Source organism: Selaginella moellendorffii, unplaced genomic scaffold (assembly GCF_000143415.4).
Source record: "Selaginella moellendorffii unplaced genomic scaffold, v1.0 SELMOscaffold_1, whole genome shotgun sequence".
NCBI lineage: Eukaryota > Viridiplantae > Streptophyta > Lycopodiopsida > Selaginellales > Selaginellaceae > Selaginella > Selaginella moellendorffii.
Window position 1 is genome coordinate 2,754,590 of NW_003314262.1, and position 26,857 is coordinate 2,781,446.

General features: G+C 43.2%; 1 pseudogene; it reads right to left on the reverse strand.

Moving 5' to 3' along the window:
* Positions 1 to 560: 560 nt before the first annotated feature.
* LOC112348189 lies at positions 561 to 26,857 on the reverse strand (annotated as a pseudogene).

The window sequence follows — 26,857 nt, forward strand, 5'->3', positions numbered from 1 at the left end:
GTTTTGATGCCCAAGCCTTATTCAAAGGAGTCACGATGACAGTCTTGTTAAAAGCAGCTTCCTTCAGCACAGTTTGAAGATTGCGAAACTCGTCCGCGGTCTGAAAAAATTTTTTAAAAAAAAGGAAAGAAAGAAAACAGCAATCAGTGAATAGAAGAGGATTTAACTTACCAAGCTGTTGATGCTATCAGCGGCAATCCACGGTAACAGTAGCATCCGAAAGGCCGCACTCGTAGGCCAGCTGCCTGTTGTACCACTGTGGCTCCAGAGACAATTTTAAGTTGTAGACGCCGAAAATATAGAACCGAACAAGCAAGCCCGGTCTGCTACGGCACCTCATCACTGGAAAAAGAAAAAGAAAACACGAAACGGTTGTAACTTGAGGAAATCACAGCCATTGATCCGGGTAACGAAAATGCTTTCCCACCCATCTTATTTAGCTCGTGTGCATTCGCTCTGAGACAGCCACTCAAACCTTCCTCAGCAAAAATTGGCTTGAATGGAAACGTTACCGTCTCCTTACCCATCACCGCGGTTTTGTACAGTATGCTGCTCCACATACTACTAACACTGCTATATTACTGCGCTCGAGCTTAAGTAGGAAGCAAAGGTTGTCTGTCATCCAGTATACCGACTTTAAGAGCACCGGATGTAAGTATACATAGCAAATAATATTGAAGTCCATACCTGTTCACTAGCACCAGCAGTCATATTGATAAACGCGTCATCCTTGGGCCTAAAGGAAAAAAGTTAGAATGCACAAATGGAGGTCAAATATAAAGGTTACCTCGTGTAAGTGTTATGCTTGTCAACGAACGTGTCCATTTGATTGTCAAGCTTTTCGTCCGTTTTTCTTAGTGCCGAGAAGAACCGTTACATTATTATGTTAGCAGAGTATTTGCAATAGAGCTCGAGAATACCTGGTGCATAGAAATTACAACAATTGATACTCCTAAGACAAAGTTGATTGTCAGTTGGCAGAAGCCAAAGCCGTAAAGATTGTTGCAACAGTAGACGAGTACTTTTTCAAGATTGCATCTGGAAAAACGCACCTATAGAAGCGCCACATCAAAAGTTCAAGACTTACCAGCATATTAGCAAGAGAGTATTCCTTGCGCTGCGTTGTTGAAGATTAGAAACATTGTTGCCTGAGAGTGGCTCTTGGAAAGATTAAGCCCCTTCCCAGCTGACAAACCACATATGGATTAAGAAAAAGGACAAAAAGAGAGAGAGAGTAAAGGCCAAACCAGAATTGTTAGAAAGTTGAACATCGTTCCATAACTGTAAAGAAACAGAGAGAAAAACATTTACAAAAACTACGTGTAGCACACGCAGCTGAAGATGAACACTTGTCTCGAACTGACTCTTAAGGGCGCGGTTCATCGAACACGGACGCCATAAATGGCACAGTGACCTGTAACGGAGATCGTAGATTGAGCAAACATCACAGCATGCAAAGAAAATCTGACTTACAAAAGTCAAGGTGTATACATATGCAATGGATTGAAGCGGAACGACCACCGTTGTCCCAGTCGGCGTCATACAGCTGATTCACACTGATTCCAATCAGTAGCAAAGCAAGTGCCTTCCACTGCTTCCACAAGTTAGAACACATGAAGAGCAAAATGCACGAAGTTTCACCTGTAAAACTGAAAACCGGCGTCTCATGATCACTTTGAGAAGCAAGGCAATCGTCAGCACCTACAATAAAATACTCATGACAAGAACAATAAGAAGAAAGAAACAGCATGTCTCTAACCTTACGGTTACTCAGCATCTTCACAGTCGCTGGATTAAAATACAGCTAAGAAACTTCGCAGAGAAAACCTACTGGTGCTCGCTGGAACAACGGATGCCGCATCCTGGCCGCTCACAACGGGATCCGGCAGGACCTCCACGTCCTTGATGTTGACGGGATAGCTCTTGTACTTGTCTGGATGAAGAGAGCAAGGATTGTTATGCAGAAAGGACGAGGGAATGCAACCCAGGAGCTCGCCACAGACAGAACCGCAGTGGCCGCCATGGATTTCCCGCCGAAGCCATAAAAATGCCCCAATTCAGAAACCATGCATACCAATGTAAATATTACAACAGTGATCAAGGAATCTGTATCTCTCACTTATAAATGTAGTGGTTAAAGTCACTCGTGCTTCTTGAGCACCGCAGAAGCATATGAATGAATGGATGATTACTTACGTAATGAACACTAAAGTTCGCTTCGTATTACATTGTGCAACAGGCAAGGCTTGTATGAGCCACGCTCCACAACAATCAAACTCTGTTATCGATCTTCAGAAAATTAGATCCTAAAGTGCCTTATTGCTGAGCATTCACAAACGCATTTCAAAAGTTCGTCAATGCATTGGTCAAGGTGTATCTAGCATGCAAATAACCCTCACATGTTATTATGTTCGTTTATGTAAAGACCAGCTTACCAGGTTGTAACCACGCACGAAAGGATGATGACGCAGTTGCACTGCTGTGGGTCTGTTTGTTCCTCCTTCAAACCACTGATGCAAAAAGTGATTGCATTCAACTAGGAACCTGTTCCCAGGCATTTCAGGGGTCTCCTCCTTACCAGATTGGACGTTGACTACTTCCCGTCAAAAGAAGTGTGAGAGCTACCACTTAAAACGTTTTTAAAAAAATTTAAAAAAATGCAAAGGGAGCATACAAACCGTGCTTGAGTATTTACTCTGTGGCTCCAAATTCTTGATCATTTGAAGTACAACACAGCCCAGGCTCCAAACATCCGCTGAAAGACTATCATAATACTGGAGATACAAGTTTCAGCAATGTGGCCACGATTATCAATCCACAAACCTCAGCCAGCATCTCAGGAACGACCTCAATCTGGTAAGGAAAATTGCAATAGTTTCAGATGTTACAGACTAGACATGTACCGATTACAAAATGATGCCATAATGAGATAGCTTACCAACTTTATTGGAAGTATCCACGAGTATGTTTGCAGCTGTGAGCGCCCTGACAAAGAATCTACAGATCAGTATGAAGTTTTCATGATCAATCTTAAAGCATGAACCCGTGTCTTGTGCCTCTGCTATGAAGATACTCCAAGCCAGATAAAATCTGATAAGTGTATTTTTCGAACTTCATCTTCGTTGAAGGACAGACTTGCAAGTGTTATTCCAGGTACGTCCTCCTCATAAATGAACAGCATGCAATTCACAATCCATGGATAGTTTATTGCTTCAACGCCTGCCTCATATGCATACCCTCATACTGCACGATATGGGGGTGCCACAGAGTACTGAGTTCTGCAACAACCTGAAAGCCAAAAGTCAGATGTGTATGAACTACTAAGCTAGAGAGTGGACTTCTTTACCACCTTAGGTAGGTTCTCAAACTGTGCAGAGAGCATATTGAAACTGTAAAGCTCAATTCTGCAGCATGGTCTACCTCCATAAAGGCTTCTAGCATATACATTTGGAGTGGAGCTCAAAAACTAACTCCTAGCACTAAAGGAAGCTTGGGGTGAAAGCACAAAGTGTGTGTTCCTCAATGGGGGGTGGGGGGGTTGTTCTGGAAAGTTTCAAAATGTATACTAGAGATAATGATTGGAATGTATGTCTGACCACTTGAAACATTAGTTTGGCTTCTATTAGGTTATGTTATTCCTTGTTCTGTGTCTGGCTTGGGTTTAAACCCAAGCTCTACGCTGCTCTAGTTAGTGGGGTACCCTCTTCATTACGTTAGGCCACTAATATGCCAAAATCATATCAAACACCGTTTGACACTATTTTGTGTGTAAGTGTTGGATATAGGGAGCTGGTGCTCGTAAGATTGTACCAGACCTTCGTTTGTAATGCAACAGACTTTGAGTTTGGCTCCAAATTCAAGTGCCCTACAAGAACATTTTCTTCAGCTATTGGTACTTACTAGCACTCAGAAGTAAAATTTAACTTGGTGAACTAACAACTTCTCCCCAGATGATCCAAGAGACTAAGAGTGTGAGGAAGAGAGTATCACTTCATTTAACTGATGATATTTAATGCAGAAATAAATACTCTCATCATGCTTCGTCACAATATGAAGTTCACATGCCCAAGGACTCCACAACTTTTGAATAACACTCTTTTCCAACAACTCTTTGACATTTGCACGTAAACTCTTGATCTCTTTAGGTGACTGACGATGAACAAAAATCTTGATTGAACAAGCATCCCCGGTTGAAATCAAATGATGTGTGGCAATCTTAGCCCCAAAAGATAGGTCAAATTCAAAGAGATCGGCATACTCCTTCATGAGCTGATCAATCGCTACAACACAAAGACCATCAGAAGATTGGAAAAGGGATTAGTGGAACAAGATAGAAACATAGAAAGAAGTAATGAAGAGATAAAAGATAAGGGGGAGAAGCCCCAAAGTCACACTTAGCATGATTGCATTGCAACCAATCCATACCAAGGACGAGGTCGAAAGCTTGACTCGGCACCACCCGCACTAACTGCAACCCAAGTTCAAGATTGCCCACACATACAATTAAGTCTGTCTCATCTCGTGCATATGCATGTGTATGGCCATTGCTATAAAAAAATGAAAACTGGCTCTACTGCATGATGCAAATGTAAATGACAACGTATGGTAACAAGTTGAGCAATAGAAGCTAAACTTAAACCTATATCAACCAACACAAAGAGAATAATAAGAGGCTTCTTATTATAAAAACGAGCTTGGAAAGTAAACACTAGATGAATCAATACCGATGATACTCCCAAAAGATAGATGGAGGGGTTACTAACTTATTCGCACAAGGTCCCTCCATTACTCATGCGACTCCTCATTTCCCAAATGCATCTCGGTGTCTAAACCTTCCATTGCAACAACACCAACAAAACATTGTTAATGCGAAAGTTTCCACCCAAAAAATAGAGGCTAGCAATTTGGAAAATGTCAACAACACTGATAAGTATGACCAACTTCATCATATGCCCAACAGTGAATATTATGGCCAAGACCACATCCTTGCCCTTATTCTTGAACTCGAGTAGTAACAGCATCAACCTCCATTAGAACAAAACCATCTCTCACAGGAAGTGGAGCTGAAGGATGTATAGTGAAAAGTGGAAGAGGCAATATCTTACAACATTATGCCAAGTGAAGGGCATTATCAAGGGTGGTTGGAATAAGTGCATGCACAATTCTTACAAGATCTTGACGAAGTGCTTGCCACAACATTCTTAGCTTGATCCGCTCTGATATATTTAGCTCCACATGAAGCAAAAGGCTTCAAAAATAAACACCAAATTGCATCACTAACTTATATGGCCTTTAACAAAGACAATGCAATTATTAGAAGGCATCATCACAATTATTGGTATGTCTGAATGCGCATTTCAAGATGTCTGGGAGAATATTCCAATCCTTATGAATAGCCGCACTTAAACCATTGTACCACTACAGTGTCGTCCTTTGGAGATATATGGGAAACTCATGCAAACGTCAAACATCATCCCAAGAATGATATGTGGCAATCACTATGAAGTGATCAAATTAATGGTACACATCATCCCTAGGATTCCCATGAAAGAACTTTAGTAGAACACAAGGATTGGCACCAAGAGTAGGAGGTGCTATACCATATGTTATGAATGCCACCATCAACTAAGTTTGGTTGTTCAACTGCAATCACATATCATCAAACAATTGCACCAACTACTACTCTAGAGTCAAGGGAGGAGGAGATTGTTGCTCTACCATGAAGATGAATGAAAAAAGCTAGAAGGAAAGGGAGATCTAGACAATGTAAAAGTTAGATCTAAATCAAAATTCCGAAAGGAAAGAACAAAAGAAAGGAAATGGAAAAAGTTAAATCTAAACAATGCAAAAATTAGATTTAAACTAAAATCCCAAATCCAAGTTGGCTTTCACCTTTATGGTGATTTACCATAGGATAACTACAAAGTAGAACCTAAACCCTCCATATGCCACGTGCCATATGCCATGTGTCCAAAGGATAGTGGAGTGGAACCCGAGTTTTAGAGCCTTGGGCCACTGAACAAAGGAATGGAGCTAAACTCCTATGCATGGAGCCAAGGAGTGACATAACCGAACCATAGAGTGACTTTCGAGCGTTTAGCTCAAGGAGTGAAGGGACAAGAGCACGGAGCAACTTGGAATAGTTCTAGAGTATCTAGCATCCTAATACCAAGACCAGCATGCAAAATGGAGCCAAATGGAGTTTGGCACTATTTCAGCATACCAGTGGCCTAATGCAAGGATATGGATACTCCACCAGCTAGCATGGAATGGAACTTGGGCTTAGACCCAAGTCAGATGCAAAACAAGGATAAACACGCAAGTGGGAGTTAAATTATGCTTTAGGTTGGTTAGCCATGCCCGACCTACCCAGTATCCCTACTATACATTTTGGAACCCCCCCCCCCCCCCCCCCCCCCACCCCCCACACGTTTTGGGCTTTCACCCTAAGCCTCTCTTAGTATTAGAAGTTAGTCTCTGAGACAAGCTCAAGACTTATTAAATATGGAATGTCCTTAAATTGTGAATTTGGATACGAGACAAACACTATTGTGTTTAGGACAATCTCTACATCCGTAGATATGCCAAATGAACAGATCTAAACACTTTCCATAAATAGCATTTGGGACCAAAATGAGACTAACATAAAGAGTGTGATAGCAAAGGTGTTTGGCAAACACAGTAAACTATCATTTAGCGAATATTGAGGGACCAAGTTCAATATCGCGGGGGTTCCCAACACTAACAAGTGCAAGTCAACATCATGAGTTTCTCATTACCATGTGAAGTTTGTTTGACTAAATGACAATTTAGGATTTCCTTCCTTAGTGCCCTTCCGGTCTAAGTGCATATGTGATGACTAGTTTCTCAACTAGCTTAGGTGGAAACTAATAAAGGGTTTAGCAATACCGACCTTTTGCCGTCATGGTAGTAAGGAAAGAATATCCAAAAAGACAATTGATATATAACTTTCGATACTCAAAGTCACAATTGCGACACTCTCTCCCCTTAGGGAAGATTGATGTCCTCGTCGATGCATACTCGAGTCTAGACCACCGGTAAGGAAACAACTCTAGAAAAAGTTCATGGTGATTATATTATGTGAGAAATGCACCAGCTTAAATGAGTTAAGGTAACCTCTTTGTCTAATACGGATGCACTACCAACTTAGACACCTCCTGGCCGTCACTGACAAGGAAATAACCAACGGAGTCAGCCACCCTTGCTACTCTAGGTGTCACCCAGCTGACAAAAGTGTGATATGCCCCTGCCCACAAGGACATAAAGAGAGGAGCTAAAAGCCCCAACCCTCATGAGCAAAGAAACCAAACCTGTCAGTAAAGTTTAGATAGACTACTATAAATAGACAGCTAGAGTTATTTACACAGTCACATCCTTTGAACAGAATAAAGAACATTGATAGAGAGGCAGTTGATATGACCAATTGTCAGTAGCTACCCCATGACTATAGATTTCACCATGCACACAAAGTGCCGAAGCTAGTCTGCCTATATTAGCCCAAACTCAAAGATTAATAAATGGACAATATCAAAGTCATAGACAAGGATATCTTAGAGACTTAATTATCAGTGAATAAAGCTTAGTTTAGAATACGAAAGTATTCCAAGTAAGTTATCATCTGATAAACTAGTATTAGGGTATAAGAACCACCAAGATCATTATAGTTGGAAAACATAGGATTCACTATTCAACAAAATTTAATAACCAGTGTATTATTAAGGAAATTCAATGATAATGCTTAACTACCAAAGATTGTAGACAGTATGCCAAACAATTTACCAAAGAACATAAAGTATCATTGATTGGCAAGCAAAATGTTCGCGAATGTATTACCCGAAGGAAATAACATCCAATCTATCAAAAGCAACTATAACGATAATCAATAAAATAGAAAGAATGTTGCAAGGCAAACAAACATACATTTATGCCAACTATTGCATTGGCCAATTTAATTAGATTCTAGTCAATAATACGAAGGAACCAAAGTTGCTTAAGCAAGTGTCAACAACATTCTACTAATGTCTCAATCCAGAGCAAACCATAAAAAACATGTGGTATTGCGAAAAGTCATAACCCATTAAAGAGAACAATTAACCATCATGAAATATCATCAATCATCCCATCAATAGAGAGATGCATAATCATCATCAAAGAAAAAATCCACCATTCCAAAGAATGGCAAATCATTCATTATCAACAACAATCAAGCAAAACCTTTGATAAGAATAATCAACTATTCTAGATGATAGTCAATTATCACCAATGATTGTTAGATGCAAGATCTAGCTTTAACATCGAAGTTAATGAGCCAAAAATGCCTTCCCCTAACAACTCTAAACAAATTGAATAATAAATATAAAAAACTCAAGGAACCAAAATTTGAAGAAGCCTATAATTAAGTTTTGCCTAACAATGATCATAAGTTTTACATGAACTAACTTCAATGTTAAAGAAGAAATTATGGTACAACCCACACTATCCTCTTCAACACATGCATAAGCTAAACTTTATAGTGCAAAGTTAATGAAGAGCATGTATGTATCAATCCAAAAGCCAAGCAAAAAAACGATCCTCCATGAATCCATTTATAGCAAAACGTAACTCACTTTATAACAAGCATAAGAAGAATCATCAATGATCAATATATTCCAACTTAAATCCAATAAGGATTTAAACATTCTAATATCGATCACTAACTCTTCCTCTTGTAAAGTTAACATAGTCCATGACTAAATCACTTTTCAAAGAAAAGTCAAAGCTCAACCCCTACTAAATAATCTCATCTAGAACATAACTAACTCAAACTTGCCACTCAGTTCATTTTGAATGCCAACATAGTTGCTAATTAGCAAATGCACAAATGCCAATAACATAAAGTTACAACCAAATCATTAACACTATCTTCATCGAGACTAATGAAACTCAATATCAATCATACGAAGAGACATTTTATTTCACTTGCATCTTAACATCAACAATATCAATAATAGGGCATCGCTTCAATGCCATCAACACCATAACAAAACTAAAAAAAAGCAAGAGTGGATCACCACCCAAAACTCTTTAGCAACTAAACTAACCAAAGTCAAAGATACTTTATTTAGTATCTAAAATTAATCTTTCAGCAACACTTAGGTACAGATAACACTTCATCAAGGAGTGAATCACCACATCCAAGACTCAATGACATCCAACACTACGAACTAAATGCAACCAAATGATATTGATAGAAGTAGAGGTGATATACCAACATGAAAAACCCATATAGGTTTAGCGACATGATCCTCCGCAACACCATCCGGTAAAGCAAACCCATCACTGATAAATCTTCATCGAGTGAAGCAAGTGTCAACAATCCTTAACAAAGTTTACAAGCAATCACTAGTCGCAAAGCAACTAACAATCACTTTTCAACTTGCCTTCACAAGACCTAAACACTAAACTCATATCATCATGAACATAATACCCTAGGTACGAGATAAAGGTTCATAAACAAGCACAAACTAAATGACCACTTGAATCTAACTCAACTACAATAAACTCACTAATGCATTTAGCCAACAGCTCTGAGGATGCCTTGAAGAGGTTGGCTATGTATGATCAATACTCAGTCGAAACTAAAGTGAAGATTATGAGATGGACTTATATCGGTACAGCTAACATCTTCATAGACTATAGTATGGGTACCAACATCTCAATCTCAAACAACTAAGTTGGACATCACCATCCTCAATTAAGGCACAGGCCACCAAGATTAAATCAAGATCAATTAGAGCTCATTACTCTTATAGAGTTTAACAAAATGCAAAGTGCAATCTATCACCCAACAAAATGCTACAAAAGAAGGGCACCTTTTCACCTTTCTAGAAAAGCACAATAGATACCTTTTTACACCAACCCCATGTGAGACACAAATCCCTAAACCCCAAAATGGAGCCGAAAGGGTGCCACGTGGTAGTGGCTGAAGCGAAAGCTAAATGAGCGTAACACGTTTGGACTAAAAGCTCTGACTTAAAAGGTTGAGAGCGGGAGTGGAACTCCCAATGAAATGCTCGAGGAACAAGCACAAAGTGAGCAATAAGTGAGTCTTTAGAAAAGGGACACAAGAGGACTAACACATGACATGTGGAAGTGTCTGAGATGGACCCGAGATGGAGTCTAAGATGGACCGAGATGGAGTCCGAGATGGACCCGAGATGGAGTCCGAGATGGACCGAGATGGAGTCCGAGATGGACCAAGATGGAGTCCGAGATGGACCCCAGATGGAGTCCGAGATGGACCCGAGATGGAGTCTGAGAAGGACCCGAGATGGAGTTTGAGATGGACTGAAATGGAGTCCGAGATGGACCCGAGATGGAGTCTGAAATGGATCCGAGATGGAGTCTGAGATGAACCGAGATAGAGTCCGAGGTAGACCGGAGATGGAATCCAAGATGGAGTCCGAGATGGAGTCCGAGATGGACCTGAGATGGAATCCAAGATGGAGTCCGAAAAGGACCCGAGATGGAGTCCGAGGTCGAGACCGAGACCGAGACCGAGACCGAGACCGAGACTAGGACCAAGACCGAGGCCGAGACTGAGGCCAAGACTGAGGCCAAGACCGAGTCCAAGTTCGAGTTCGAGTTCGAGTCCAAGGGTGAAAGCCCAAAGTGTTCATCTCCTAGACCCTAGGGGGCTTGGTGAGCTCCAAAAGTATAGTAGGGGGAGGACTCCAGTGGAGCCAGTTTGGCTAGGAAAGGCCAGTTTGGCCTAGGAAGGCTGTACCCAGGTGTTGGGTGATGGGATAACCATTGGGAAGTCCAAAGCTAGAGTGAATATGGACTGACAAGTAGGGTAGCTTGGTGAAGTGTTCAAGAGCCAGCTCTAGTTCCCTTAGGAGATCGAATGGTCGATACTCCCAGTCCAAGTGTGGGCGGCACTACCTACTTGGATACTTGGCGTGGCTCAATAGAACCTCGCTCTAAGCCCATGGCTAGAGCACCAAAATGCAGAAGGTGGGGAGAGTACCCATGAAGCTTGCGTAAAACCATGGTATTCCGAAATGTTACCCCAAAGTCCTAGACTGTGAAAAGGAAGAGGAGCAATCCTCTAGTGTAGTGATTAAGGATACGGTCACATGGTGAGGAAGTCCCAAAGGATAGTGGGACTTAGAGGTCGGGTCTGCGGGCCTTATTCCAGTGGCAGTGGTGGCAAATACGGCCATGGATAAAAAGGGACTTGGTGAGGACTGAAAAAGGGATATTGGGGAAGGTTATTCCCCACGTCTGCGGACATTCTAAGGATGCTAAGGAGTGGATCTGGGATGACCACTCATGGATGGATGGCCCAGTTTTGGAGAGACAGGACTGTGATCCAGGTGGTATTGGACCACCAGTGCGGCAAAAGTGATTGGGCATGGCCTTAGCATAATGGGGTGATATGTTGGTGGTACCTTTGAGTGTCGGTCGCAAAGTCAGACATGTGGAGCATTTAAACCAAGTGCAAAGGTTGAGTGGCAGGGATGCCATTCTCAGGGCTAGCAAGCCCCAAGTCCGGAATAGGACCTATGGAGGTTGTGAGTGAGACTCCTCTAAGTGGTTGGAGGTGTGGTTAAGTGACTAAAGTAAAATGGAAAATTTAGTCACTTACAATTTGGTATTAGAACTATTTTTTAGTTCGATTTATATTGGTGCTTAAGTATATCACCACTGGTGTTAGTATTGGAAGGTTCTAGGAGTGGGCCTATCCATGGGGAGTAGCAAGTCGAGAAGATATGGCTCTCCACTACAGTTCATGTGTGAACTTGTAGATGAGGTGATGGATAGAAAAGGGCCAATAATGGAACGACATTTGGATCTTGGGAACAGTATAAAGTTTTCCTCAAAAAGTTGAGGATGTGATCCAAATGAGCATTTGACTTAACAAACTGCCTAATGTAGTTGTGGTAAACAACTATAGTTGGGATCATGGGAAAGATAGAGATTCCAAAACAATAAAAGAGTCACAAGATTAACCCCATATAGTTGAGGCTACTGCTTATGAATTAAAGACTGGGATTAATGACCGTGAGAGGTTAAATATGGATGAGGACATGAGTCCTTCAAATGGTAGCCGAGGCTACCTTTTATAAATGTTGGAACAAACCTAAGGAGTTGGGGGTGTGCTTAGAGGATGAGACGGTATTCTCATCATATGGATGGATAGTTCTAAGGAGCGAGAGTAGCCCATAGAAAATGAGGAATAATCAAGTGTTAGAGCAACATTTGCAACTTGGACAAGAGCATATACTAAAATAGGTGGATTTTCTTTGACTAAGTTTTGTATTTCTGAAAGTATGTGGGGTCCTTGTGAGTAGGACATGAATACACAAAGTTGTATTCGAGCGAGCGGGCATATAAAAAATAGGACCTTACGAGTCATTGAATTAGCAAAATCCAAAAATGCTGGATGACTCAAGTAGAGTCAAGGAATAGTCCTAAGGGATTAGTAAAAGCATTTGGATTGAGGTGTATGGTGCCCCACGAAAGATGGGGAGGATCATAAAATCCAAGTATAAAAATAATGGGTATCTCATTGATGTCAGAATGTGTCATACTAAAGTCATGGGAAAAGTGTTTCCAAAAGAAAGCAACTTTGACACAAAGTTGAGTGTAAACTCTATAATGCAGTGCTAATGGATAGTTGGCATGAGAAAGAACTGTATTGGTTTTGGCAAGGACCGAGACATAAGTACGAAGTGTCATAAAGGTAGGCTCGTGGAGTCGATGGTGTAGAGACACCGAATGCACTAAGGCGTGATGCTTTGAGGTCAAGTTGGCAGGTTCATGAGAACCCCTTCCCAAAGGAATTCTAATGGAAATGGGAATGGTATAACTTAAGCTGGAAGGTATGCAGTTGGAGTGTGGTGACCCAAATAATGATAGAGGTGTGGAAACACTAGCAATGAGTTGTAGGACTTGACCACTATGAGGCAACTAAGCAAAAGGTGCAAAATAATTAGTTAAACTGGTGGAAAGTAACTACTTAAGACAATGTCATAAAGAGAATATTCATTGAAATAGACTATCATTGGGACACCCAAACACTCTAAAACACCAAAAAGTGGTATTTGGTGTCATGAGGGTATTAGATAAGGCCTAAGGGAGTAAATCCTTAACGAATGATGGGTAGTAAGTGCTATCTAATGTCCAAAGTTGTGGAGATGGGAGTAATTCGTCTATCCGAATTGGACAAAGCCAAAAAGGGATTTTGGCAAGGCTAATGATGGGCATAGAAAGGCCCATAAGTAACAACAATAATCTTAGTGTGTGGGATTACAAGGTGAGCATACCTGGGTTGAAGAACCACTCCCTAGGCTATCGAGTAGGTTCATCCCTAAGAATACTTGCTAAGGCATAGTAGAAAGTGCAAAGCTATCCTCCTAATCTAAAGGAGAATAACCGAAGGAAATATGTGATGCCAAAAAGCAAGTAATAAAGGGATAGAACCGAACCATAAGAATCAATGGGCATAACCAAGGATGGTTATGCGAGTTGGGAGTGAAGAATCAAGTGGGTGTTTGCATGTGTTGTTGTTAATTACCATGATGCCATGGAGAGTCTAAAATATAAAATTATCCATGTTAGATTATATGGTGATTAGAAAGTTTGTGAAAGGAGAAGCCTTGGTAAGCTAAGGGACAGAGTTCCTTCAAGGTTCCCAAAGACAACTCTAGGTAGCTTAGTACCTAGAAAAGCAAGTGTAAATGGTTCATAGAACGCGCGAAATCAGAGTGGCACAGCAGAAGTGTAGTTTTGAAGCTTACCGTAAAGTAAAGCTATTAAGGTTAGGGAAGTAGTTCCCGAGTGTTCAAGGGGATGGCTTTGAATGGAAATCAATGGTCAAGGACTTTCACACTTATGCATAAGCCATGTTACGGTGGTCGGATGACTTGCTAAGTGAGATTGGTAAGTTGGGGGAATAAATCCCCTAGTTGAAGGTGCTAACTTCAAAAGGGGTGGCTCATGGGACCAAGCATGGAGGAGTCCATGCATGATCACAAACTTGTCAAGTGAGAGGATTTGGCAATGCGGAGGAACTAAGTTCCTAAGTTGTGATCTATAACGCGCTTTGAGTATAAGTTGGTGCACCATCATGGGGAGTCATCCTGTGTGATGCCGTCTGTAGATGCATATACGGAGGTTGGGTTCGAGTCCCAACCCTCTAGTGTTTGGGTTCGAGTCCCAAATCACTAGGGCATGGTGATGGTTTGGAATATGAGGACACTCATTTTTTGATGATCATAGACTCTCAGTAAGGAAACTAGTTTGGGCACACTGCCAAGCAAGGGATGTCTTGGAGTTGTGATACATAATTAGATTGCCTAGTGTGAAAGCTCGGCATATTTAACTTGAACACTTTGGTGCAAAGTAGCACCAAGGTCGTAATGAATGAGATGGGGACACTCAGTCTCAATTGCTATGGATCCTTGGTTGGAAGAGCTGGCTTGGGTGCACTGCCAAGTGTGGGGGATGCCCCCAGGGTCATAGTCAACATTTTAAAAGGTCTGGAAGATTAATTCCTATTGGTATACCTGTTAAGGGGTCAAGATGAGATCACTAGGTGATCTTGTGGCTAAACAAGAATAAAGTCTTTGTTTGGGTTAAGGAATATGATTCTTAGTTCAAAGTGTTGACTTGAACTATTGATGATGGTGTAGCTTGGTTAAGGTGACCAAGTGGGAAAGACACCTAAAGGGAAATCAATTGTGCTGAAAAAATGGTATAATAAATCCAAGAAAGTAATCTCTAGGAAAGACCCATAGAAGGGTCGCAAAGTTGAGCCGTAGACGGAGCCCGTAACAAAAAATGCTAAAGAGACCTACTAGGGGTGAACACCCTTTGGACTCGGCAAAGTAGAGCCTTTGCCATGGAACCAAAAGGATACCTCAAGAATGGAGGTAGTGATTCTATGTTGTTTGGTGCAACAATTAATGGATAGGAGCAAAACACTAGTGGCCAAGTGTGGGCCATGGAATTCATTGGAAGGAATCCAAATGGCAAAGTTAAGTGAGAAACATTAATGTGTTGAATGTTAACGGATTGTGGGAAAGGAAGTGTGTTTCCAAGAATGGATTCCCAAATGCTCCAATTTGGCAAAGGTGAAAGCTCCAAGGGAGGGAGTGGCAAGGTAACCAAATGATAGGGTTGTGGACAGCCCTAGCACAACTTATGATAATTGAAATTTAGTGCTAAATGTGGCACGAAATAAAAAAGAGGAGGATGGTGCCCTCAAGTAGAGAACTTCTTAGGATGGGGAAGTGGAGTTTGCACAATAAGTGCAATGAAAGGTGTCGGAGACACTTAAGAATTTGATTTCGAGAAGTTAAAAACTAAAAGTTCCAAAGAGGAATGGTTATATTGATAGAAGTTAAGACTACTCGAGAATGAGTAGTGGGATTGAGATAGAGAAGGTGTCTCTAATAGGTTTAACAAGAGTTAAACTAATAAAAGGGAAAGAACCACCCCAAGTGGTAAATCGAGTCTCTATATTAGAGAGACTATGCTCCTTAAAGGATGGACAAGGTAGGGTGAGCCTTCAATGTCTGACCCTTGATGAATATTGGCTAAGTGCCAAGGATGGGAAGGGTAATACATGCTGGTATTACTTTATAAAATAGTTTATCCTTTGATGAGGACATCAAACTTTGTCTATTGGTGGTGGAGTTGTGAGACACAAATCCCTAAGCCCCAAAATGGAGCCGAAAGGAGCCACGTGGTAGTGGCCGAAGCGAAAGCCAAACGAGTGTAACATGTTGGACTAAAAGCTTTGACTTGAAAGATCGAGAGCAGGAGTGGAACACCCAATGAAATGCTCGAGGAATAAGCATGAAACGAGCAATAGGTGAGTCTCTAGAAAATGGATACAAGAGGACCAACACATGACACATGGAAGTGTCTGAGATGGACCCGAGATGGAGTCTGAGATAGATTGAGATGGAGTCCAAAATGGAGTCTGAAATGGACCTAAGATGGAGTCCGAGATGGACCCGAGATAAAGTCTGTGTAGTGACCTTATCTCTCTCCCCTTAAGCCAACTGGAAAAGGGGCAATTACTTGATGAAAGAGCCCTTAGTGGCTATTTTATCCCTATTTATTCCTCAAGGTTCCAAGGATCCACAGTGACATTATATCCAAATCTCATCCCATGATCACATGCATTACACTCACCCCCCCTTCAGAGTGTTAATGTCCTAATTGACTATTGAGTAACAACCCCTACTGAGCCAAGAAGAACCAGCACCTCCATTTCTGCACTGAATCTACCAATCCTTCTATTGTGTAGACCAGCTATTCCATGTGAGGCAACTACTCATCCACCCGTACCGCAGTCCCACGGTGGATACTTTCGTCCGTGGATACTCCACATAAAAGGAAGGACGTACGCATGGATGCCCAATACGTATGATTTCAAATTTAGAGGTAGGAATATACCTTGCTCAAGGGTATATTATATTTTAAGTAGCCACTAATCAATAGGAATCGAACCCGTACCAATCCTTCTATTGTGTAGACCAGCTATTCCATGTGAGGCAACTACTCATCCACCCGTACCGCAGTCCCACGGTGGATACTTTCGTCCGTGGATACTCCACATAAAAGGAAGGACGTACGCATGGATGCCCAATACGTATGATTTCAAATTTAGAGGTAGGAATATACCTTGCTCAAGGGTATATTATATTTTAAGTAGCCACTAATCAATAGGAATCGAACCCGTGCTATTTGCTCCGATATCAACTGTAACACACTTTATCTCTCTCCCCTTAAGCCAACTAGAAAAGGGGCAATTGCTTGATGAGAGAGCCCTTAGTGGCTATTTTATCCCCATTTATTCCCCAAGGTTCCAAGGATCCACGGTGACAGTATATCCAAATCTCATCCCATGATCACATGCGCTACAGTCTGAGATAGACCCGAGATGGAGTCCGAGATGGATCGAGACCAGAACCAAGACTGAGGCCGAGACCGAGGCCAAGACTGAGGCCAAGACCAAGTCCAAGTCCGAGTCCGAGTCCAAGTCCAAGGGTGAAAGCTCAAAGCGTTCGTTTCCCAGACCCTAGGGGGTTTGGTGAGCTCCAAAAGTATAGTAGGGGGAGGACTCCAGTGGAGCCAGTTTGGCTAGAAAAGGCCAATTTATACACTCCACTCCTAAAAGTCCACTCCTTAACATCCTTAAGATGCCCACAGACATAGGGAATAGCCTTCCCCAATATCCCTTTTATAATTCCCACCAAGTCCCTTTTTTGTCCATGGCCGTGTTCGCCAACACTGTCACTAGATCAAGGCCCACAAGCCCGACCACTAAGTCCCATTGTCCTCTGGGACTTCTTCACCACATGACCATATCATTGGTCACTACAATAGAGGATCACTCCTCTTCCCTTCCATACTCTAGGACTTTAGGACAACATTTTGGAACACCATGGCTCTACGCAAGCCTCATAGGTACTCTCCCCACCTTCCGCCTTTTGGTACTCTAGCTGTGGGCTTAGAGCGAGGTTTCATTGAGCGACGCTAGGTATCCAAGTAGGTAGTGCCACCCACACTTGGACTGGGAGCATCGACCATTCGATCTCCCAGGGGAACTAAACCCGACTCTTGAACACTTCACCAAGCTACCCCACTTGTCGGTCTGTATTCACTCTAACCTTGGACTTCCTAATGGTTATCCCAGCACCCAACACCTGGGTACAACCTTCCTGGGCCAAATTGGCCTTTCCTGGCTAAACTAGCTCCACTGGAGTCCTCCCCCTGCTATACTTTTGGAGCTCACCAAACCCCCCAGGGTCTGGGAGACGAATGCTTTGGGCTTTCACCCTCGGACTCGAACTCAGACTCAGACTCGGACTCGGACTTGGGCTCGGGCTTGGTCTCGACATCAATCTCGGTCCCGGTCCCGGTCCCAGTCTCGATCTCGATCTCAGTCTCGGTCTCAGTCTCACTCTCGACCTCGGACTCCATCTCGGGTCCTTCTCGGACTCCATCTCGAATTCCATCTCGGGTCGATCTCGGACTCCATCTCCGGTCCATCTTGGACTCCATCTCAGGTCCATCTTGGGTCCATCTCGGACTCCATCTCAGACTCCATCTCGGTCCATCTCGGACTCCATCTTGGGTCCATCTAGGACTCCATCTCGGTCCATCTCAGACTCCATCTCAGGTCCATCTCAGACTCCATCTTGGTCCATCTCGGACTCCATCTTGGACTCCATCTCGGATCCATCTCGGGTCCATCTTGGACTCCATCATGTATCATGTGTTGGTCCTCTTATGTCCTTTTCTAAAGACTCTCTTATTGCTCGCTTCATGCTTATTCCTTGAGCACTCCATCGGGAGTTCCACTCCCACTCTCGACTATTCAAGTCAGAACTTTTAGTCCAAACATGTTACGCTTGTTTGGCTTTTTCTTTGGCCACTACCATGTGGCATCCTTTCAGCTCCTCTTTAAGGTCTAGGGATTTTTATGTTTCACAACTCCACCACCCATAGACGAAGTTTGATGTCCTCATCGAACGATAAACCCTTTTATAAAGTAACACCAACATGCATTACTCTTTCCATCCTTGGCACCCAACCAATATTTGTCAATGGTTTAACACCATAGGCTCATCATGCCTTATCCATCCTCTAAGGGCTTACCATCTTTGCAAGTGTTAGTCCAACACTTGATTATTTTTTGTTCTCTGTGGGCTAACCACCTTTGCCCCTTAGGACTATCTATTTCTATGATGAGAATACCAACTCATCCTCTAAGTACAACCCTAACTCCTTAGGTTCGTTCTAGCATTTACAAAAGGTAGCGCCAGCTACCATTTCAAGGACTCCTATCCTCATTTGTATTTAACTTCTCATGGTCACTAATTCCGGTCTCAAATTCATGAGCATCAGCCTCAACTACATGAGGATAATTTTGTGACTTCTTTATTGTTTTGGAGTCCCTATCATTCCCGTGATCCCAACTATAGTTGTTTACCACAACTACATTAGCCAATTTGCTAAGTTAAACGCTCATCTGGATCATATCCTCAACTTTCTGATATGAATTGTAGTGGAGAGCCATGTCTTCCCGACCTGCTACTGTTCAAGGATAGGGCCAGTCTTAGGACCTTCCAATGTCAACACAAGTGGTGATATACTTGAGCACTTATGACTTTCGCTTCGGGCACTACCATATGGCACCCTTTCGGCTCCTCTTTGGGGCCTAGGGATTGTTATGTCTCACAGCACCCTTGCTGCTCCGAGTACCACTTGGCTTACAAAGGAATGATACATCCCTGCCTATAGGGACACAGGGAGAAAGCCAGAGGCCCAACTTCCCTTGAGCAAGAAATCAACCCTGTTGGAAAGATTTAGATAATTATTATAAACTAGCAAATTAAGTTGTTTACACGACCACGCCCCTTTTCAAAAATGAGCTAGTGAGAGAGAGGTGGAGACTTGTGATCAGTCTATAATAGTTATCCCCATGGTTACAGATTGGACCCATGCACTGAAGTGCCAAAGTCAATCTGCCAAAACTGACCCAAGTACTAACGAATGAGAGAGACGAAACTTTGATTTATAGAAATATAATACTTTATTGATTTGCAAGATTTATGACAAAGTTTACAAAAGCTAGGCTTTATTGCTATTCTCATACTCCGTGACAAGCTCACAAGCATGTGTAAGACTACTAAGAGGTTCCCAAGTTGATTCACAAACCAAGTAACCTTTCCACTTAATTAGGTATTCCTTGGAATGACCACCACATTTCCAGCGACATGATAGAATGCTTTCAACTTCATATTCAAGTTCACCATCCACAACTTTTGGCAGTGGACGAATCTCCCCTTGACATGTAATATCCATAGTGTAAGGAGCCAATTGATTGGCATGAAATACATTATGGACATTGTACATCTTTGCAAGCAAATCCAACCGATAGGATACATCACCAATTCATTTCAACACTCGATAAGGTCCAATATATCTCGGTAATAGCTTTCGAAATAAAGATCCCTTAATGTTCAAGTTCTAGGAAAATAGCCACACTTGATCTCCCACTTGATAGGATACATCCCAACGATACTGATCCTTATCATGTCAATACCTATCCTGAGCTTTGCCCATCGCCTCAGTAGCTCTAGACCAACCTTGGCGTAGCTGCTCCACATAAGTCTCAACGGCCAGAACCAACACTTCAGACATTGGTTTTGGTATAACAATCTGTTAAGGCACTCCACGAGCACTCCCTTGCAGCATCTCCCATGGAGAATAGCCAATAGTGCTGTGAAATATGTTGTTATAACAGATTTTTGTAGTATCCAAATGTTGAACCCAGTCACGTTGGTATGCCACGATATAGTACCGCAGATAATCCTCAACTTGAGCATTCACGCATTCGGTCTGCCCATTAATTTGAGGATGATAAGCTGTACTAAACTCCAATTTGGTACCAAACAGCTGGAACAGTGTGCCCTAAAACTTCCCCGTAAACCTCAAATCTCTATCTGAGATCATCTCTACCATGACATAGTATCGCAGATAATCCTCAACTTGAGCATTCACGTGTTCAGTTTGCCCATTAATTTAAGGATGATAAGCCATACTAAACTCCAATTTGGTACCAAACAGCTGGAACAGTGTGCCCTAAAACTTCCCCGTAAACCTCAAATCTCTATTTGAGATTATCTCTTTGGGAAGACTACGAACCCTACACTACTTCATGGAAAAAGAGTTTTGCTGCTTGCTTCGCATTCACTATTTCCACAATTGGAATGAAGTGTGCAATCTTTGACAACTGATCCACAATGACCATCAAAGTATCATAACCCTGAGGTTTTGGCAAGCAAGTGACGAAATCAAGTGTCACACTTTGAAATGGCCATGCCAGTGCTGGAATGCATTGCAACTTTCCAGCTTGTTTCTCAGTTCTATGCTTACATTGCTAGCATATAGAACAGGAACGGACATAGTCTACTTTATCACCTTCCATACCAGACTAGAAAATTCCCTTTTTCAATGAAGCCAGAGTCTTTTTCTTTTCACCATGTCCTACTGCCGGAACATCATGATGTTCCTTCAGAAACAACTGCTGCAAATCCTTAGAGGGAAGATATAATCTTTCTTGCTTATAGAATATAAGCCCATCCTGAACTGAGTAGTGAAGCTTCACATTTGTTTGACTAGCAACTTTCACTGCTTTGCTACCATGGTTCTGCTTCGAGAACTCCGTATATCATAAAATTGCCTTTGCCAACAAATCATTTCCATACGAAGCCCGAATGTCCTCCAACCAGTCTAAACTAATTGCCAATATTTCCTGGAATTGAGCCCAACAACTCAATGCATCCGGAACAATATTGTCTTTACCAAGTTTATATATGATTTCAATATCATATCTAGCAAGCTTCTCTTGCCAACGAGCCTGTTTCAACGTAAGCTTAGGCTGCATAGCAAAGTAGCTTAGTGTGTTATTATCTGTATAAACCTTGGTGTGTCCATCCAAGTAGTGTCTCCAGTGTTCCAGTGCCAACACTATAGCAAACATCTCTTTCTCGTGCGTTGGCCATCTTCCTTGGGTTTCATCCAATTTCTTGGAATAGAACGCAATGGGATAACCATGTTGCCTTAGCATAACACCAACTACTTTATCACAATCTTGCTGTAACACGGCACCTATAACATAGCCAGATGCATCACAATGCACATCAAAGGGTTTATCAAGATCTGGGATCCTGAGAATAGGAACTATACAAAAGCACACTGACAAGCTAGTGTCCAATGAAATAGTATACTACTCTTCGTTAACTCAGTCAACGGAAGAGCAATTCTTGCAAAATTGCGGACAAACTTGCAATAGTATCCTGCCAAACTGAGAAAGGAACGAACATCTGATACAGTGGTCGGGACTTCCCAAGACCTCACCACTTCCACCTTCTTAGGATCTACCTCAATTACACCACCACTAACAATATGTTTAAGAAATCTTATACACAATTGTCTAAAAGTGTATTTACTTTCCTTATCATATAGTTTGTATTCACATAACTTCTGAAACACCAGTTCCAAATGTTTCAAATGACCCTTCAATGTTTCACTAAAAACTAAAACATCGTCGATATATAGGACAACAAATGTGTCCAAATAATCTTTGAATATTCTATCCATTATAGTGCTAAACGTTGCTAGAGCATTGCATAACCCAAACGGCATGACAAGGAACTTATAAGATCCATACCGAGTCTTAAAGGCTATCTTCTCCACATCCTGATTTGTCATCTGTATCTAATGATACCCGGACCACAAATCAAGTCACATAAAATACTTAGTTTTTAAAAGTTGGTCAAACAAGTCATCAATGTGAGGCAAAGTATAATTGTTTTTTACCGTGATTTGTTGAGTGCCCGATAGTTAATACACATCCTCATGGTTCCATCCTTTTTTATAACAAAAAGGACCGATGCTCTATAAAGTGACTTGCTAGGTTAGATATGACCTTTGTCAAGAAGCTCCGTGAGTTGCTTCTTGAGTTCAGCCATGTCCTTGATGTTCAAACGATATGGAGCTTTCATAAGTGGTTTAAAACCCAGAATAACCTCAATCCGATGATCAACCTTATGGCTAGGAAGTAGCCCTTGTGTCGTGAATGTGACTTCGGGTATTGAAAGTTATTTGTCGACTAGTCCTTACGAACACTCTTTCCTTACTACCACGACGGCAAAAGGTTAGTATTGTTGAACCCGTTATCAGTCTCTGCCTGAGCTAGTTGAGAAACTGGTCTTTGCATGTGCACTTGACCAGATGAGCATAAGGACAGAATTCCTAAGTGCTATTAGTTAAGCATACTTGACCTGGTTAGAGAAACTCATTCGTTGACTTGCACTTGTTAGTGTTGGGAACCCCCGTGATATTGAGCTTGGTCCCTCAATATTCACTAAATGATAGTTTACTGTGTTTGCTAAACACCTTCGCTATCATGCACCTTGTGTTAGTACCTTTCGGTCCCAATTGCTATTTATGAAAAGTGTCTAGATTTGCTCATTTGATATATCTACGGAATGTAGAGATTGTCCTGAACAAAATAGTGTTTGTCCCGTGTCCAAATTTGCAATCTAAAGACATTCCATATTTAGTAAATTTTGAGTTAGTTGTAAGCGACTAAATTTTCCATTCTACTTTAGTCACTTAACCACACCTCCGACCACTTGGAGGAGTCTCATTCACAACCTCCATCAGTCCAATTCAGGACTTGGGACTTGCTAGCCCCAAGAATGGCATCCATGCCACTCCACACTTGCACCTGGTCCAAGTGCTCCACGTGTCCGGTCCTGAGACCGACACCCAAAGGTACCACTGACATCTCGGCCCGTTACGCTAAGGCCATGCCCATTCACCTTTGCTGCACTAGTGGTTCAACACCACTTGCATCACCACCTCGTCTCTCCAAGACTGGGCCATGTGTCCACGAGTGGTCATCCTAGATCCACTCCTTAGCATCCTTAGGATGCCCACAGACTTGGGGAATTGCCTTCCCCAAAGTCCCTTTGTCAGTTCCTACCAAGTCCCTTTCTGCCCCTGGCCGTGTTTGCCAACACTGCCACTGGGTCGAGGCCCACAGGCCCGACCACTAAGTCCCACGGTCCTCTGGGACTTCCTCACCACATGACTGTGTCCTTGGTCACTACCCCAGAGGACTGCTCCTCTTCCTTTCCACAGTCTAGGCCTTTGGGACAACATTTCGGAACACCGTGGCCTTACGCGAGCCACCTGGGTACTCTCCCCACCTATCGCCTTTAGGTGCTCTAGCCATGGGCTTAGAGCGAGGTTCCGTTGAGCCACGCCTGGTATCCAAGTAGGTAGTGCCACCCACACTTGGACTGGGAGCATCGGCCAGTCGATCTCCCGGGGGAACTAGAGCCGGCTCTTGAACACTTCACCAAGCTACCCCGCTTGTCGGTCCGTGTTCACTCTAGTCTTGGACTTCCCAGTGGGCAGCTCATCACCCAACACTGGGTCTGGCCTTCCTGGGCCAAACTGGCCTTTCCTGGCCAAACTGGCTCCACTGCAGTCCTCCCCCTTACTATACTTTTGGGGCTCACCAAACCCCCCAGGGTCTGGGAGACGAACGCTTTGGGCTTTCACCCTCTCAGACTCCGGACTCGGACTCGGACTCGGACTCGGACTCGGACTCGGACTCGGACTCGGACTTGGATTCGGACTCGGACTCGGGCTCGGGCTCGGGCTCGATCTCGGCCTCGGCCTCGGTCTCGGTCTCGGTCCCAATCTCGGTCTCGGTCTCGGTCTCGGTCCCGGTCTCGGTCCTGGTCTCGGTCTCGACTTCGGACTCCATCTCGGACTCCATCTCGGACTCCGTCTCGGGTCCATCTCGGGTCCATCTCGGACTCCATCTCGGACTCCATCTCGGACTCCATCTCGGACTCCATTTCGGGTCCATCTCGGGTCCACCTCGGACTCCATCTCGGACTCCATCTCGGACTCCATCTCGGACTCCATTTCGGGTCCATCTCGGGTCCACCTCGGACTCCATCTCGGACTCCATCTCGGACTCCATCTCGAGTCCATCTCGGACTCCATCTCGGACTCCGTCTCGGGTCCATCTCGGGCAGGCTCTACCTTCCATCTCGGACTCCATCTCGGACTCCATCTCGGACTCCATTTCGGGTCCATCTCGGGTCCACCTCGGACTCCATCTCAGACTCCATCTCGGACTCCATCTCGAGTCCATCTCGGACTCCACTTCGGACTCCAACTCGGGTCCATCTCGGGTCCACCTCGGACTCCACTTCGGACTCCAACTCGGGTCCATCTCGGACCCCACTTCGGACTCCAACTCGAGTCCATCTCGGACACTCCCACGTGTCATGTGTTGGTCCTTTTGGGTCCCTTTTTGGAGCCTCGCCTTTTGCTCGCTTCGTGCTCGTTCCTCGAGCACTTCGTTGGGAGTTCCACTCCCGCTCTTGACTTTTCAAGTCGGAGCTTTTCGTCCAAACGTGTTACGCTCGTTTGGCTCTCGCTTCGGCCACTACCATGTGGCGCCCTTCCGGCTCCACTTTGGGGCCTAGGGATTTTGTGTCTCACATTAGTCCCAGAGACTAACTCCCAAGCTTGGGGTGAAAGCCCAAAACGTGTGTTCCTCGAGGGGGGGGGGGGGGGGGGGGGCTATGGGGGGCTCTAAATGTATAGTAAGGTTAGTGGGCAGGTTGGGCATGGCCAAACAACCTGAGACATAGTCTAGCTCTCGCTTGCGTGACTGTCCTTGTTCTGCATCTGGCTTGGGTTTAAGCCTAAGCTCCACACCATGTTAGCTGATGGAGTACCCATATCCTTGCGTTAGACCACCAGTATGCCAAAATAGCGCTAAACTCCGTTTGCCTCCGTTTTGCATGCTGGTCTTGGCATTGGGATGTTGGATGCTCTAGGACTGCTCCAAGTCACTTTGTGCTCCTGGCCCTTTGCTCCTTAGGCTGTATGCTTGGAAGTTGCTCCATCATTCGGTTCGTTTGCTCCTTGGCTTCTAGCTTAGGAGTTTGGCACCGTTCCTTCGTTTAGTGGCCTAAAGCATTGAAACTCAGGTTCCACACCACTATCCTTTGGACACGTGGCATATGTCTCATGGCATGTGACACATGGTATATGGACGGTTTAGGTTCTGCTTCATGGTTATCCTATGGTAAATCACCATAGGACAAAGGGTAAAAACCACGTACACTACACCTGGTGGTAAATCCTTTGGAAAGATATCCTCATTCTGCACCAACAACTCCAATATCTTCTTTGGTACAAAATCAACCCCATCACCAATTCAAACTAAGTTACCAACATTCTTAGCTTCCATCACTTGAACCCAAAAGGTTTGACATCCCTTCTTAGCTGCTTTTTGAGCGGGTCTCGTAGTCAGGAACTTAGCATCCCAATCCTTTGAGAAGAGCTTTTGCAACTAGAAGGACACATCAAGATGTCCTTCTAACTTCAACATGATACGACTTTGTCCAACACCATAAATCCCTTTAATATATTTGTTGAAGAAATCCATACCAAACACCATTTGAAAATTTGGTATCTTCAACACTGCCAAGTCCACTCTTTCTTTCCACTTGGATATTTTTATTGAAACATCACTCATAAATTTTTTGGCTACTTGCCCACCTTCTGCAAACCAGAAGTATATGGGCGACATTTGCTCAGCATTCAATCCTAACAACTTAACTAAGTCTTCGGATATCACACTGTGTGTAGCTCCCATGTCAATCATCACTTAGATTCGGTGTCTGCAAACAAAGCCTACCAAATATATCAACGGATCAATGTTTGCATTGACTCCGAGAAAAGCTTGAGAAAAGTAACAAAAGTAACTCACCTCCTCTTCCTCATAGTCTACATTGACCAACTCCTCAACCCCTTCAACTTCACCACCACTATCTTCCCTTATGACATTAACATGAGACCTTGTCTTATGCTTGTTAGGACATTCCTAGGACCTATGTCCTGACTCTCCACAATAGAAGCAATGACCCACACTACCTGTTCCGCTAAGAGCAGGTTTCATAGGTTGCTATTGCTTGTACCCACTAGGAGGCGAAATAGAGGGCCTAGGACCAGAAGAAGCTGTTGGTGGTCTCCAACCACCACCACCTTTGTTAACCGTTGCTTGTGAGCCTCTAGGGCGAAACCTTCCTTCCACCCTCTGTTTCCGATCACCTTGTTTATTCCCATAATTCTTATTCTTGTCCGAGGTACCAACATACGGTTGCTGATATTGTTCCATGAGCGAGTGACTAAAGGCGACTTGTTGTGCTGTCTCTTTACACTTCAT